We start from the raw sequence: 14,872 nt of genomic DNA, 5'->3' as shown, positions 1-14,872 counted from the left end.
AAATACAAATAAAAATAGATAATATAGTTGGCCCAACCATAGGCCAACACTCTCAGGAGTTCAGTGGGTAGGGAAACAAAAGGTAATTTTTTAAGAGCTCCACAATTAATTCTGATACCTATTATTCTCTCTGTATGCCCAGAACAAGATACTAATTATGACACAGATAACTCAGGGGAATCATATTCTTTAGGTAATTTCTCTATGAAAATGGAAGAAAACATAATCTATTTCTTTTATATTTTTCATAAAACAGTGTTTAGATGAGGATACAAGAACAACTGATGAAAATATGTCAGCAAGTATTAATTTTGGGCTAGTTAACAGGCAGTTTGAACTAAAATGGCAAACCAATTCATTGAAAAATATTTAAAAGTTTAAAAAATAATAAAAGTGTCAGACTATTATCAGAAATACAAAGATAATTGAAGGCAATAAGAAAGAACAGAATTATGGAAGCAGAAAATTGAACCAGTAATATAGAAGTAAATTTGATAAAATTTTCCATTATATAGGGTGTCCTAGCACAACTCTGCTGCTATAACAAGATACCTAAGCTGGTATTTTATAATAAGCAGGAATTTATTTTCTCACAGTTCAGAAGACTGAGAAGTCCAAGATTAATGCATCAGCAGTTTTCTTTTCTTTTTCTTTTCTTTTTTTTTTTTTTTTTTTGTCCAGTGGGGGATGCTCTTGCTGCTCCCTTAATGGGGCCTTGTTGCTGCATCCCCAGAGGGAAGAAATGCTGTTTCCTCATGTGGCAGACGAGGCAGAAGGGCAAAAATGAATGAACTCCCTCCATCATACCCTATTTTAAGGACACCGGATCCTAGTCATGAGAAACTCAATCACCTTCTAATGGCGACACCTCCTACTACTGTTCTATTGAGAATTAAGTTTCAACATGAATTCTGAAAGAGACAAAAATATTCAAGCTATATCATATAAATTACACGAAAATAATAAGAACAAATAAAAGAGACAAAAACATATGGAGAAGATATATAACTTAGAATATCATTGTAGTACATTAAGGTTGATTTAGAAAGTAGTTATTCAAATGATCCAGCATTCCTAAAATCTTATTGATAAGAGGCTGCAGAAAAAACATACCGTTATGCTGGAGATTTTTAAATTCAATATTAGCTTTATCACAAAAGTTTAATTATTCTAGTTGTGTAGATATAAAAATATTTATGGATTTTGACATCTTTAGTTTCTATTTCAATTGGTACATTTTTTTTATTATACTTAAGTTATGAGATACCTGTGCAGAACGTGCAGGTTTGTTACATAGATATACATGTGCCATGGTGGTTTGCTGCACGCATCAACCCGTCATCTACATTAGGGATTTCTTCTAGTGCTATTCCTCCCCTTCCCCCCAACCCCCCGACTGGCCCCAGTATGAGATGTTCCCCTCCCTGTGCCCATATGTTTTCATTGTTCAACTCCCACTTTTAAGTGAGAGCATGGGGTGTTTCGTTTTCTGTTCCTGTGTTAGTTTTCTGAGAATGATTGTTTCCAGCTTCATCCATGTCCCTGCAAGGGACATTAACTCACTCTTTATTATGGCTGCATAGTATTCCATGGTGTATATGTGCCACATTGTCTTTATCCAGTCTATCATTGATGGGCATTTGAATTGGTTCCAAGTCTTTGCTCTTGTGAATAGTGCTGCAATAAACATACCTGTGCATGTATCTTTATAGAATGATTTATAATCCTTTGGTTACATACCCAGTAATGGGATAGCTGGGTCAAATGGTATTTCTAGTTCTAGATCCTTGAGGAATCGCCATACTGTCTTCCACAATGGTTGAACTAATTCACACTCCCACCAACAGTGTAAAAGCATTCCTATATCTCCACATCTTCTCCAGCATTTGTTGCTTCCTGACTTTTTAATGATCACCATTCTAACTGGTGTGAGAAGGTATCTCATTGTGGTTTTGATTTGCATTTCTCTAGTGACCAGTGACGATGAGATTTTTAACATATGCTTGTTGGCCACATAAATGTCCTCTTTTGAGAAGTGTCTGTTCATATCCTTTACCTACTTTTTGATGAGATTCTTTGTTTTTTTCTTGTAAATTTGTTTAAATTCCTCGTAGATTCTGTATATTAGCCCTTTGTCAGATGGGTAGATTGCAAAAATTTTCTTCCATTCTGTAGGTTGCCTGTTCACTCTGATGGTAGTTTCTTTGGTTGTGCAGAAGCTCTTTAGTATAATTAGATCCCATTTGTCAATTTTGGCTTTGTTGCCCTTGCTTTTGGTGTTTTAGTCATGAAGTCTTTGCCCATGCCTATGTCCTGAATGGTATTATCTAGGTTTTCTTCTAGAGTTTTTATAGTTTTAGGTCTTACATTTAAATCTTTAATCCACCTTGAGCTAATTTTTGTATAAGGTGTAAGGAAGGGATCCAGTTTCAATTTTCTGCATATGGCTAGACCATTTTCTCAACACCATTTATTAAATAAGGAATCCTTTCACCATTGCTTGCTTTTGTCAGATTTGTCAAAGATCAGATGGCTGTAGATGTGTGGTGTTATTTCTGAGGCCTCTGTTCTGTTCCATTAGTCTATATACCTGTTTTGGTATCAGTACCATGCTGTTTTGGTTACTGTAGCCTTGTAGTTTGAAGTCAGGTAGCATGATGCCTCCAGTTTTGTTCTTTTTGCTTAGAATTGTCTTGACTATACAGGCTCTTTTTTGGTAGAATATTACAGCTTGTTTGGATAAAATTACAAATTATGAGGATACTACATCCAACTCTAAATACTTTTCTCCTCCATAGATTTCTTAATTTAGTAAGAACATTACTGTTACCAGGATGATGTGCTCCATCAAAATTTATATCTGTATTATCACCACAAAAGCAGATACTTTAATTTCAGGGTCACACTTTTAATATTCACAATAATCTCAAGATATTTCACCTTTGAGAATGAATTCTAAAAGCACATGGGGAAAAAACATATATTGGAATTAAATGATTTTCAATTTGAAGCATCTGCTGATACAAAATGGACATCCTTTGAGCTTGAAAAATTCTGCTACTAATGGAGCCACATTTTCTGCTATTGCTTCCTGTTTCATGCATACACAAAAACTTGAAAGTGAAAATGAGCAAAATTAACTTAAACCAACAGCCAATTAGTAGAAATAAAAACTCATGCTTTAAAGAGTGATACACAGGCACACCTTCTGTGGTCACATATGTAAAATTCTCCTTTTGAGCATAGTCTTCCCAAAAATAATAACTTTGAAATAACTTTGAAGGCTGATGCTACTGACTTCCCAGAAGACTTTTTGTCTGCTAGTTGTCAGTTGGTGTGTGAAATCATTATGGCTTTAATGATGTATGAAAATCCTACTTGTATTATTATTATTATTATTATTATTATTATTATTATTATTATTATTTTGAGACGGAGTTTTGCTTTTGTTGCCCAGGCTGGAGTGCAGTGTTGCAATCTCCACTCACCGCAACCTCCACCTCCCAGGTTCAAGCGATTCTCCTGCCTCAGCCTCCCAAGTAGCTGGGACCACAGGCATGCACCACCATGCCCAGCCACTTTTGTATTTTTAGTAGAGACAGGGTTTCTCCATGTTGGTCAGGCTGGTCTCGAACTCCTGACCTCAGGTAATCTGCCTGCCTCAGCCTCTCAAAGTGCTGGGATTACAGGTGTGAGCCACTGCACCTGGCTTTACTTTTAATTTTTAAATTAAACATGCACTTTCATTTTTTAGTTCATTGTTGCATGTATTGCAAAATTTAGAAAGTGTTGCCAAATAATGTGATAGATAAATCACTACACACTTAAAATTGGTAGATGACAAAATCACTGTAACAACAGCATCCAAACTACTTCGCTATACATTTTAAGACTGGACTGTTCAGTCTCTATGTTTTACACGTATGTGATGATGTTTATTTAGCTATAATATTCTACGTTTCCCAGTGACTTTTCTAGGGTCCTGGTGGTTTTGGTAGCTTGCAGGCCCCACAGGCTGCAACAAAACTTGCTGTTACACTAAGGGGAGCAGCATCTAATACTTCTTCCATGATCTCCAACACGAAAGGAATTTGTTGCTCATACCTGAGTGCCTTGCCCATTCTTCTTGAATCTGGAAAGGTCTTTAAAAAAAATTAAAGGCAGAGAAATAGGCTACTGCTGATTATCCTTCCATGTATGTATGTCTCATACCTACTACCAGTAAGAAAATGATAGAAGCTGGAAATAAAGTAGAGGTCTACCAAACTTATTCTGACTTATTTTTGTACAACTATTAATAATAATACTTGAATAAAAATTAAGAGACTTGGATATATACCAGCTGAACAGGATGCAAGGACAATAATGTGAACTAAGACTGTCTCATGCAAACTGGGATGGGTGATCACCCTTCATAGAAGCAAGCTTCTAATGGTATCAGATATTTAAGGACCATTTGCTAAGGGCCAAGCCTTATGGTATTTTGATGATAAAACAGTAATGGAAATAGAATCCCTATTTCTTTCAGTAGGCCCAGTTTGCAGAGTTCACCTTTGTAAAGCATACAGTTTTTAAAGACCATTCTCACCATTAACTCCTTTGTTTCAAGAAGCACACTGTCCCCTCTAACACCACTGGCTTCCAGAGCTTTCCCAACAATCATCCCAAAGGCAGCCAGCATAGTGGAGCACAATGGGCAGCACCTCTGTTTACACCGCTTTGAGTATAGTACACCCTCCCAGCACTGACAGGATGGGCCATTGCTATAACCAGGCTTTCTCACTCAGCCTCTTCTCTTGGTGCAATTCAGCAGCTTCAAAAGCAGCCAAAGCCACAGGAATGTCAGGGTGATTATTGGCCAATGTCAAACTTACTTTAGAGCAGAGGCCCCTTGAGTTCAGGACACAGATTTACCTTTCTGACAGGCTTAATAGAATTAAGCAAATCAGCACTTCCTGCTAAAGGCGGACTCCACAGCCACCATGCTACCAGGATCATTAAGGAACCACATGTGTTTAAAATAAAATTGTTTCTAACAGTGGGTCTCAAATACCTGCTATTCTGGCATACTTTTTGACTTTTAGATTGCTGTCAAGCTGTGATGACTTTAACCTTATTCTTTGAAACATTCTCCTTTCCCCTTTCTTTCTCTATTCATCTCTCAAATTAAATTTCTTCTAATGAAAAGAGAACTAGAATATACTCCAAATATACTTGAGGGCCAAGTTGGTGTCATTTTTTTCCCTTTCTTCTAAGACATTTGCACTCCATTTCAACCAGTGGTCCCATTATTCCTCATGTTTCCAAACAAGGAACACTGGCCTTCTCACCTTTCTCAGATCATGTAAGTTGCCAGTCTCTAGGCTTTGTCATATTTTTCAAAGGTCCGACTCTTAAATTTCCTGCTTACTCATCATTCCCGTGCTATCTGTCCAGTCTGAGCCTTAATAACCTCTTCTCTGTGGGAATGAACTCAAACTTCCTCTTTTACCATCCTGGCGTTAAAAGCAGGAGAAGCCAGAATGGCTTGGTTTCTATCCCCATTCTGTTATCTAGTAGGTAAACTTTGATTATTTAATCTCTATCTGCCTCAGTTTCTATCTGTAAACTGGGAATAATAATAGTACTTGTTTCATAGCAATGTTGTGAGGATTAAATGAGTTATATGTAAAGTACTTAGCTCTGAAGTACTTGGCTGTTATTTCACCCCTTATATCTCCAATCTGAGGCTCTACAGGGGAACAAGTAGTATAGAGACACCATCCACCAACAGTGAATGTAGGAAAGCTTTGCAAAGTGCTTAAGGCAACTTTCTTGTCTTAACAAGGCCAAGGTTGCTTGGTATAGAATCAGAGTAGTGTTACAAGAAGGAATATGAGTTCCTCAAATAGAAGAGAGGGTGGTCTTCAGAAGGAAATCAGTCCTCAAGGTTTGGGAATATATGTTTGATTTCAGATACTTCAAAAAGAACTGGACCTCAATCCAGAATGCAAACCTTGCACAAAAATCAGAATTTTCCTCCATAATTTATCCAAGTAATTTAATTTAGTACACTGATCGCTGTTCTTTTCTGAAGGAAAGTAACTAACTTGCTTTTGCACACCATAAATGTTCAAAAAATTTTCTAAAAAGCTGTTACCAAATACACATCTATCAGGTTTTTTTTTTTTCTTTTAATGGGTCACACATTTATAACAAATTTGATACTTTATACTTATTTTGTGAGACACACAGAGCCAAGTCTCAGTATATAATTAATATACTGCCTTTTTTTTTCTCACACATTTCATGGCCAGAACAGCTGATTGATTAATTCATTGATTAGTGTTATTAAATCAGAAAAAAATTCTTTAGAAAAGTTGCATGACTTTTCAAACTAAATTCTTTAGTAGTAAATTTAGGATAATTATAAAACCAGGTCTAACGTTAATCTCACAGAAAGATAATGTAGGCAAAAGTGCCTTGTATCATGTCTAAACGTGCAATATTATTAAATCACATAGTTGTGGTTTCAGTTTTGATGTGTTTGTGTGTAGACTACTTCATGGAAATTCAAACTACAGTTGCTAGCCAATTGCTCTACACCAACCCTCCAAGTTATATTCTGTTGTCATCATCCCAGCCCCCACACTAATGAGTAATAATAACTGCTACCAATTATTAAGTGCCTGTGGGTTTTTTGACATTCAGTTAGGTGTTTTATACGTAATATCTCTAGACTCATACTTTTGGACCTACCTTAGACACACATATGTATCTGTAACTTAGGCTCTCTCTGTTCTTGGGTTTAGTTTGTCTTATTAGTAACTCCTTTTGCTTCTCCATTATTCACAGCAAAGGCGTCTCAAGGATCCTGGCAGAAGATAGGCAGAAACACATCCCTGAAAAAACTTCAATCATTTATTTACTCCATGTTACCAATAACCAAGCACAAATTCAAGCTATTGAGAAGAGAGGCTGAGGACTGATAATCCTGTGTTCTTAGTCAAACTCAGCCCTACTATGGTTGTTCTTGAGCCTGCAGCCTCACTACCCAGACCTTCAGTGTGATCCTTTTATGGGCATCCCTCAGCTGGACATTCCTCCAGGAAGCCCTCTCCATGCCTACCCACTTGACCTTCCACTTGACCTCCAACCAAACCAGTGCCTTGGTTCATTCATGCTCTCATCTCCCTTCTTTTCTGGGCTCTGGTCCTTCACCAGTAGTCATCATAATCCCTTCCTCTTGTTATATCTTATACATCCTTATGGCATCCTGAGATGAATCATAGCATTTTTATCTCCCATCTGTTTCTTCTACCAGGTAATTAGAAAGGGAAACTAGAGTTTTGAGAATAAAAGAGACCAGGAAAGGCACCAGGGTGGGTTTCTGCTTTGGTTTGCTGCATATTTTGGTATTTACTGTTTTCCTTTGCATATTTGTTCACCTATTCCTCTTGTCTTAAAAAAAAAAAAAAGTGTTTCATCTCCTGCCACCAGAACTCACTAGTTCCTCATAGAAGATCCATATCTCCTTGAATCATAATGTTTGGATCTTATTAAATGATAAGAAAACCATTTCCTTCCTAAATGTGAGCTACATTAAAATCCCTCTTCAATTAACTTCCATTATTGAGGAGAATCACTATTCCGGGACTGAATCACTTCTTCCTGTCTGTTTGCCCTTTTATTATATGGAAAATGAGAGAGTTCTGTTATAGAAAAATGTGTCTGTAATCCTCACATCAACATTCCAAATTGGGCACTGGGTCTTAATATATGAAGATCTGCTAAATTTATTCAAATTTTATACTAAATCATTGGCAGAAGTAGAAAGTTCGATGCAACGTTTATTAAACCAAGTTTTTGGAGAGGAAATGGCATCAAAATATATTCAGAAGGAAATTTTAAAATATCTGAAATTCTGACAATATGCAGAGTACTACTAATACTGTTACTATTACAAGTAACTAATACCATAACGATCATGTGATATAAGGCTCCTCAAAGTGACATGTTGACCTCATTTGCTCAGAGTGATAAAGGAAACGCCTCTCACTCTTCTGATCACGCTCAATCCTTTATTCTCTTATGGCCCACTACCCTGTTGTTCTCTTATCTGTGCTTCATGAACTGGCCTGTCCTCCCTATTATCAGAAACCAATTTACAAAGAACAGTTCTCGTGAATGTCACCCTGCTAGGTAATCAGAGAATTATTACTGCAGAAAATCATTAAGAAATGATGTTTAAAACTACAGAGAGCTAATTAGTTATATTTCTAAAAACAGAAAAGCTGACTCTGGGAATTTCATTGAGCTAACTTTGCCTGTCAGTATGCGGCTAGAGATAGAAGTTGTAGTCTGTACTGATTGTAATCTTTACCATGGTTCTTATACAAATGTCTACACTTGGAGGTAATCAAATGTTTACTGTTTTTGGTTTGCATCAGTCAAGATATTCTTCTATCTTTGGGGTCTAAACAGAAACAAAGTTACCAAAGTCACTTTAAGTAATTTTACTTCTTACTAAACATAAATTATTTAGTGATTTTAAATGAAGTTAAATACTACAGATACAAGATCAGGCTATAAGACCGTTCTTGGCACTTGCTATGGATAATTACACCCTATATTTTATTCATCAGTGTGGCTTTTATAAGGGGACATCACCATTCTGGGATGACACAGTTATGTTTAACTTTGCCTGGTGATTCTGCTGCTGCCTGATGGAAAGGTCAGGGCCCTGCAAAAGCAGCTGGCATCTTGCCAGGTGGGATCCTGGAGTAGCAGAACCTGGCCTGGCAGCAGCATGGCTGACCCCAGCCTTGCAATGCCGTGATTTCGTATGATCCAAGATGTACCCCAAATCAGGAGGAGTGACTTTTGGTATGCATGACTATCACAAACATTTTAATGTATATTTAGCAACAGCCTATAACAGCAACAAGGATTCGTGGAAAAGCCAAGTCAGTCTGATCCAGTAGTCTTCATTTCTTATTTAAATAGAAGTTCCTATCCATTTTGAAATCACTGCCCAGATTTTTTTTTTTTTATCTTGAATATATACTATATTCTGGCTAAGCACAAAGTGTCTTTATAAACATTTTACAGAACGTTTTGCCTAACTCTAGTAGAGTAAGGTAGAAGACAGCCAGTAGAGGTTTCTTTCTTTCTTTTTTTTTTTTTAAATGCAGAAGTTTTAATGAGTGGGTTCAAATAAAGTATTCTGCAAGATATTGTTCGAAATCTTGTACTTACTCCTGAATTTAAAGATCCTGAAGATAGGGCTGGGCGTGGTGGCTCACGCCTATAATGCAATCTCAGCACTTTGGGAGGCTGAGGCAGGCGGATCACGAGGTCAGGAGATCGAGACCATCCTGGCTAACACGGTGAAACCCCATCTCTACCAAAAATATAAAAAATTAGCCAGTTGTGGGCACCTGTAGTCCCAGCTACTCGGGAGGCTGAGGCAGGAGAATGACCTGAACCTAGGGAGGCAGAGCTTGCAGTGAGCTGAGATATCATCACTGCACTCCAGCCTGGGCGACAGAGCGAGACTCCATCTCAAAACAAAACAAAACAAAACAAAAGATCCTGAAGATAAATAGAGATTGCCAATGACAGTGAGGAGGTCTGAGCATGGAGATCCAGGGCTACTTATCCTAAAGTGAGAGAAACCAAATTCAAAAGGCAGGTAAATGAGTTATTCCTCTGTAGGAGCAGGGGAAAACTCTTAACAGAGAAAGGAGTGTTTAGAAACAAGCAGGATGAATGTTTTGGCAAAAGAATGAATGCTGATTTTTTTTATGTGAAGAAACTTGTGAAAACACAATCAGTTTCAGGAAAGAACACGGAAGAGAAAATTAAGTTCATATGGAAGAAATTGAAAATAAAATTAGCTGAGTCATAGGTTGTAAAAGTGATTATCTACCTGCTCCTGATTCTCTTGCATTCGCCACACTAACAACGTATCTGTGAAAAATCTTTCAACATGCCAAATTTCAAAAGCACTCTAATTTAAACTTACTGATCAATCTTTTTAATTTTTGGAAATTATAATCTGTAACTGCTGCAACATGGGTATCCATTAGCTGACTCAAATTTAGACCTCAGAAACACAGCAACCCGGTGACGTGGTTAGGCTGTGTCCCCACCCAAATCTCATCTTGAATTGCAGTTCCCATAATCCCCACATGTCATGGTAGATATCCAGGGAGAGGTAGTTGAATCATGGGGTGGTTACCCCCATGCTATTCTCTGATAGTGAGTGATTTCTCATGAGATCTGATGGTTTTATAAGGGGCTTTTCTCCCTTTGGCTCAGAACTTCTCCTTTCTGCCATCATGTGAAGAAGGATGTATTTGCTTCCCCTTCCACTATGATTATTAGTTTCCTGAAACATTCTCAGCCGTGTGGAACTGTGAGTCAATTAAACTTCTTTTCTTTAAAAATTGCCCAGTCTCAGATAGTTCTTTATAGCAGCATTAGAACAGACTAATACAGTAAATTGGTACCGGGAGTGTGGCACTGCTATGATACCCAAAGATGTGGAAGCAACTTTGGAACTGGGTAACAGGGAGAGGTTGGAACACGTTGGAAAGCTCAGTAGAGGACAGGAAAATGTGGGAAAGTTTGGAACTTCCTAGAGACTTGGAGGGCTCAGAAGACAGGAAGATCTGAGAAAGTTTGGAACTTCCTAGAGACTTGTTGAATGGCTTTGGCCAGAATGCTGATAGTGATATAGACAACGAAGTCCAGGCCGAGGTGGTCTCAGACAGAGATGGGGAACCTTTTGGGAACTGATGTAAATGTCACTCTTGTTATGCAAAGAGATTGGCAGCATTTGTCCCTGCCCTAGAGATCTGTGGAACTTTGGACTTGAGAGAGATGATTTAGTGTAAGCAGTGGAAAAAAATTCTAGAGACAAAGTGTTCAAGAGGAAGCAGAGCATAAAAGTTTGGAAAATTTGCAGGCTGGCAATGCAATAGAAAAGAAAAACCCCTTTTTCTGGGGAGAAATTCAAGCTGGCTGCAGAAATTTGCATAAGTAATGAGGAGCCAAATATTAATCACCAAGACAATGGGGATATGTCTCCAGGGCATGTCAGAGTTCTTCCCAGCAGTCCCTCCCATCACTGGCCCTGAGAACCAGAAGGGAAAAATGGTTTCATAGGTCACGCCCAGGGCCCCCTTTCTCTGTGCAGCCTCAGGACATGGTGCCCTGTATCCCAGCTGCTTCAGTTCCAGCTGTGGCTAAAAGAGAGCAAGGTAGAGCTCAGGGCATTGCTTCAGAGGGTATAAGCCCCAACCCTGGCAACATCCACATGGTGTTGGGCCTGCAGGTAGGCAGAAGTCAAGAATTAAGGTTTGCGAACCTCTGCCTAGATTTCAGGGGATGTACCGAAATGCCTGGATGTCTGGCAGAAGTTTGCTGCAGGGGCAGAGCCCTCATGGAGAATCTCTGCCAGGGCAGTGTGGAAGGGAAATGTGAGGTTGGAACCTCCACACACAGTCCCCATGGGCACACTGTCTAGTGGAGCTGTGAGAAGAGGGCCACCGTCCTCCAGACTCCAGAATGGTAAATCTACCAACAGCTTATGCCATGCACCTAGAAAAGCCACAGACACTCAATGCCAACCCGTGAAAGCAGCCAGGAGGGGAACTGTACCTTGCAAAGCCACAGGGGCAGAGCTGTCCAAGGCTGTGAGAGCCCACCTCTTGCATCAGCATGACCTGGATGTGAGACATGGAGTCAAAGGAGATCTTTTTGGAACTTTAAGGTTTAATGACTGCCCTATTGGATTTCGGACTTGCATGGGGCCTGTAGCCCCTTTCTTTTGGCCAATTTCTCCCATTTGGAATGGGCGTATTTACCCAATATGTAAATTTAGGTATATAGGTGTATTTACCCAATGTCTTTGCCCCCATTGTATCTAGGAAGTAACTAACCGGCTTTTGATTTTACAGACTCACAGGTGGAAGAGGCTTGCTTGCCTTGTCTCAGATGAGACTTTGGACTTGGACTTTTGAGTTAATGCTGGAATGAGTTAAGACTTTGGGGGACTATTGGAAGGGTATAATTGTTTTGAAATGTGAGGGCATGAGATTTGAGAGGGACTACAGGTGGAATGATATGATTTAACTGTGTCCCCACCAAAATCTCATCTTGAATTATAGTTCCTATAATCCCCACTTGTCACGGGAGGGATCCTGTGGGAGATAATTGAATGATGCAGGAGGTTACCCTTATGCTGTTCTTGTGATAATGAGTGATTTCTCATGAGATCTAATGGTTTCATAAGAGGCTTTTCCCCTTTTTGCTTGGCACTTCTCCTTCATGCTATCATGTGAAGAAGGTTGTTTTTGGTTCCCCTTCTGCCATGATTGTAGGTTTCCCGAGGCCTCCTAGGTCATGTGGAGCTGTGAGTTAATTAAACTTCTTTCCTTTAGAAATTACTAGTCTTGGGCAGTTTTTTATAGCAGCATGAAAATGGACAAATACACCTGGCTAGGCAGATGAAGAGTAAGATCAAGCATCCACTCTATTTCCTGGAATATCAGAGGCTCAGGTGCCGGACCACTGGTCAGAAAGCCTGGAAGCTACTCTTCCCTTATGAGATGTCCATGGTGATTTATTTCTTCCTCACCCACACATCTATCCAAATGCTTTTAAACCTTAATACATTGACTTCATTGTAACTTGAATTTCTACTCATCTTATATTGACCTGACTAAATTCCCTCTCATTCACAAAGTGTCATCTTTCATCAACTGCCTGATGAATGATGATTTTTGAGAATTACCAATAGTCTGGGAATTCTGCTGCTTACCTGGGAGAAAGGGGTCTCTGTCTAAGAAGTAGTGAACAATATTTGGATGGAGCTGGTGTTAGTACCAGACCCTTGCTAGAAGAAGCAAATCTGTGGCTCTTTCCTGCAATACAAAAAAAACAAAAAAAAAGGTTTTTTAAGGAAATAGTTTCATTGATATGCAATTTATATATCATAATGTTCACCTATTTAAAATGTACAATTCAGTCAATGATTTTAGTATATCTACAGAGTTTTACAGAGGAAGGAATTCAAATGCTTCAGGAAGAGTGGAGTTGACATTTAAGACCTACTCACCCACACCAAGGGGTTCAGACAACATACGTTTCCCCAATACTTTGTGAAATACTTTGTGAAGGGAGTCCTAGTATCCCTGGAGAGCTTGGTGATAGTGATTGTGCTTCTCTGTAGGCCAAACTTTAGAGAGTGAGAACCACATCCAGCCACTCAACTGGAAAATCTAAATGCAACAGGAGTAACTGGATCCTGGGGTGCCCAAGTGGCAGCACTCAACCAGCAAGGACAAGGTGACCACAGTTACTCTAGTGCTCAGTAGAGTCACAGCAGCATCAGAAGACTGACGCACAGACCTATAGCACTAGCTAATTGATCATGGTGTTCCTGGAAGGGAAACACATCGGAAGCCTACTACATTTTTACTTGGTCTGTATAAGCAGAAAAATTCTGGGTCCAGTGAGCAAAAGTCTAACTTGAATCATAAAGACAGAGTTACTGACCTCAATTCCCAGATTTGAGCCAGGTTGCAGACCGAGAATCCCTTGAATAAAGGAGAGGATAGGTTCACTCGAGAAAGGACCCTGGTACACTACCAAAAATGTATATTGTTAATCTTTCTCCCAGCCTTCCCCAAAGAGACCCACGGCCTTTTACTACGTAACTATGCGTTGAAAAAAAGGAAATAATCAGACTTTTCAGGGATTTTTGGTCACTGGCTCTAAACTTATACTGATTTCAGGATATCCAAAACATGACAATGGCTCTCCAGTCAGAATAGGGCTTTATAAAGATCAGGTGATTATAATAGTTTTAGCTTAGGTCCATCTTAAACTAAAGTGGGTCCTTGAGTGGTCACTAACTGGGTCCCTGAACCCATCCTGTGATCTCTTCCCCAGCTACCGAATGCATAATTGGAATAGACTCACTTAGAAGTTAGCAAAATTCCAAAATTCATTCCTTGATCTGTAAGATGATGGCTACTATTGTGGGAAAGGCCAAGAGGAAGTCATTAGAACTACCTGTACCTAGGAAAACAGTAAATCAAATGCAATACTGCACTCCTGGAGGGATTTCAGTGGTTACTGCCATCACCAAGGACTTGAAAAATGCAAGGGTGTTGATTCCTATCACATCCCCATTCAATTCTCCTACTTGTCCCTGTTCAAAAGACATATGGATCTTGGAGAATGACAGTGGATTATCATAAGCTTAACCAAGTGGTGACTCCAAATGCATCAACTGTACCAGATATGGATTTATTGTTTGAGTAAATTAACACATGACCTGCTACCTGACATGTAGCTATTGATTTGGCAAATGCATTTTTCTCCATCTATGTTCACAAAACCTACTAGAAGTAATTTACTTTCAGCTGGAAAGGCAAGAAACACTTCACTGTCCGACTTCGGGGGTCTATACAGCCCTCCAGCTCTATGGCATAATTTAGTTCACAAGGATCTTGATCATCTTTCCCTTCCATAAGATATTACACTAGTCCATTACATTGATGACATTAGGTTAATCGGACCTAATAAGCTAGATGTAGCAGCTTCTCTACACTAACTGACAAGACATTTGCATGTCAGAGAATGGTAAATAAATTTAGAATCCTTCTACCTCGGTGAAATTTCTAGGGCCCCAGTCATGTGGAACATATTGAGATATTCCTTTTAAGGTAAAAGATAAGTTGTTGAATCTGGTCCCTCCTACAATCAAGAATGAGGCGCAACATCTACTGGGCCTATTGGGATTTTGAATCAATTGTATTTCTCAATTGGGTGTGTGACTTCTACCCATTTACTGAATGACCTGAAAAGCTTTTAGTTT

General features: G+C 39.0%; 1 long non-coding RNA gene across 1 annotated transcript in view; it reads right to left on the bottom strand.

The window, feature by feature from the left end:
• Window positions 1-3,425: 3,425 nt before the first annotated feature.
• Window positions 3,426-14,872, bottom strand: part of LOC103884049 — a 40,566-nt gene continuing 29,119 nt past the window's right edge. The window contains exons 3-6 of the long non-coding RNA XR_004184410.1: window positions 13,546-13,586; window positions 12,809-12,911; window positions 11,647-11,711; window positions 3,426-6,853 (exon numbers count right to left, since the gene is read on the bottom strand). This is a non-coding gene — a long non-coding RNA (uncharacterized LOC103884049). The remainder of the gene's footprint in view (window positions 6,854-11,646; window positions 11,712-12,808; window positions 12,912-13,545; window positions 13,587-14,872) is intronic.

The sequence above is a fragment of the Papio anubis genome, chromosome 6 (assembly GCF_008728515.1).
Source record: "Papio anubis isolate 15944 chromosome 6, Panubis1.0, whole genome shotgun sequence".
Classification (NCBI taxonomy): domain Eukaryota; kingdom Metazoa; phylum Chordata; class Mammalia; order Primates; family Cercopithecidae; genus Papio; species Papio anubis.
Note: the sequence above shows the minus strand (reverse complement) of the source record. Positions and strands in the feature narration are given on the sequence as shown.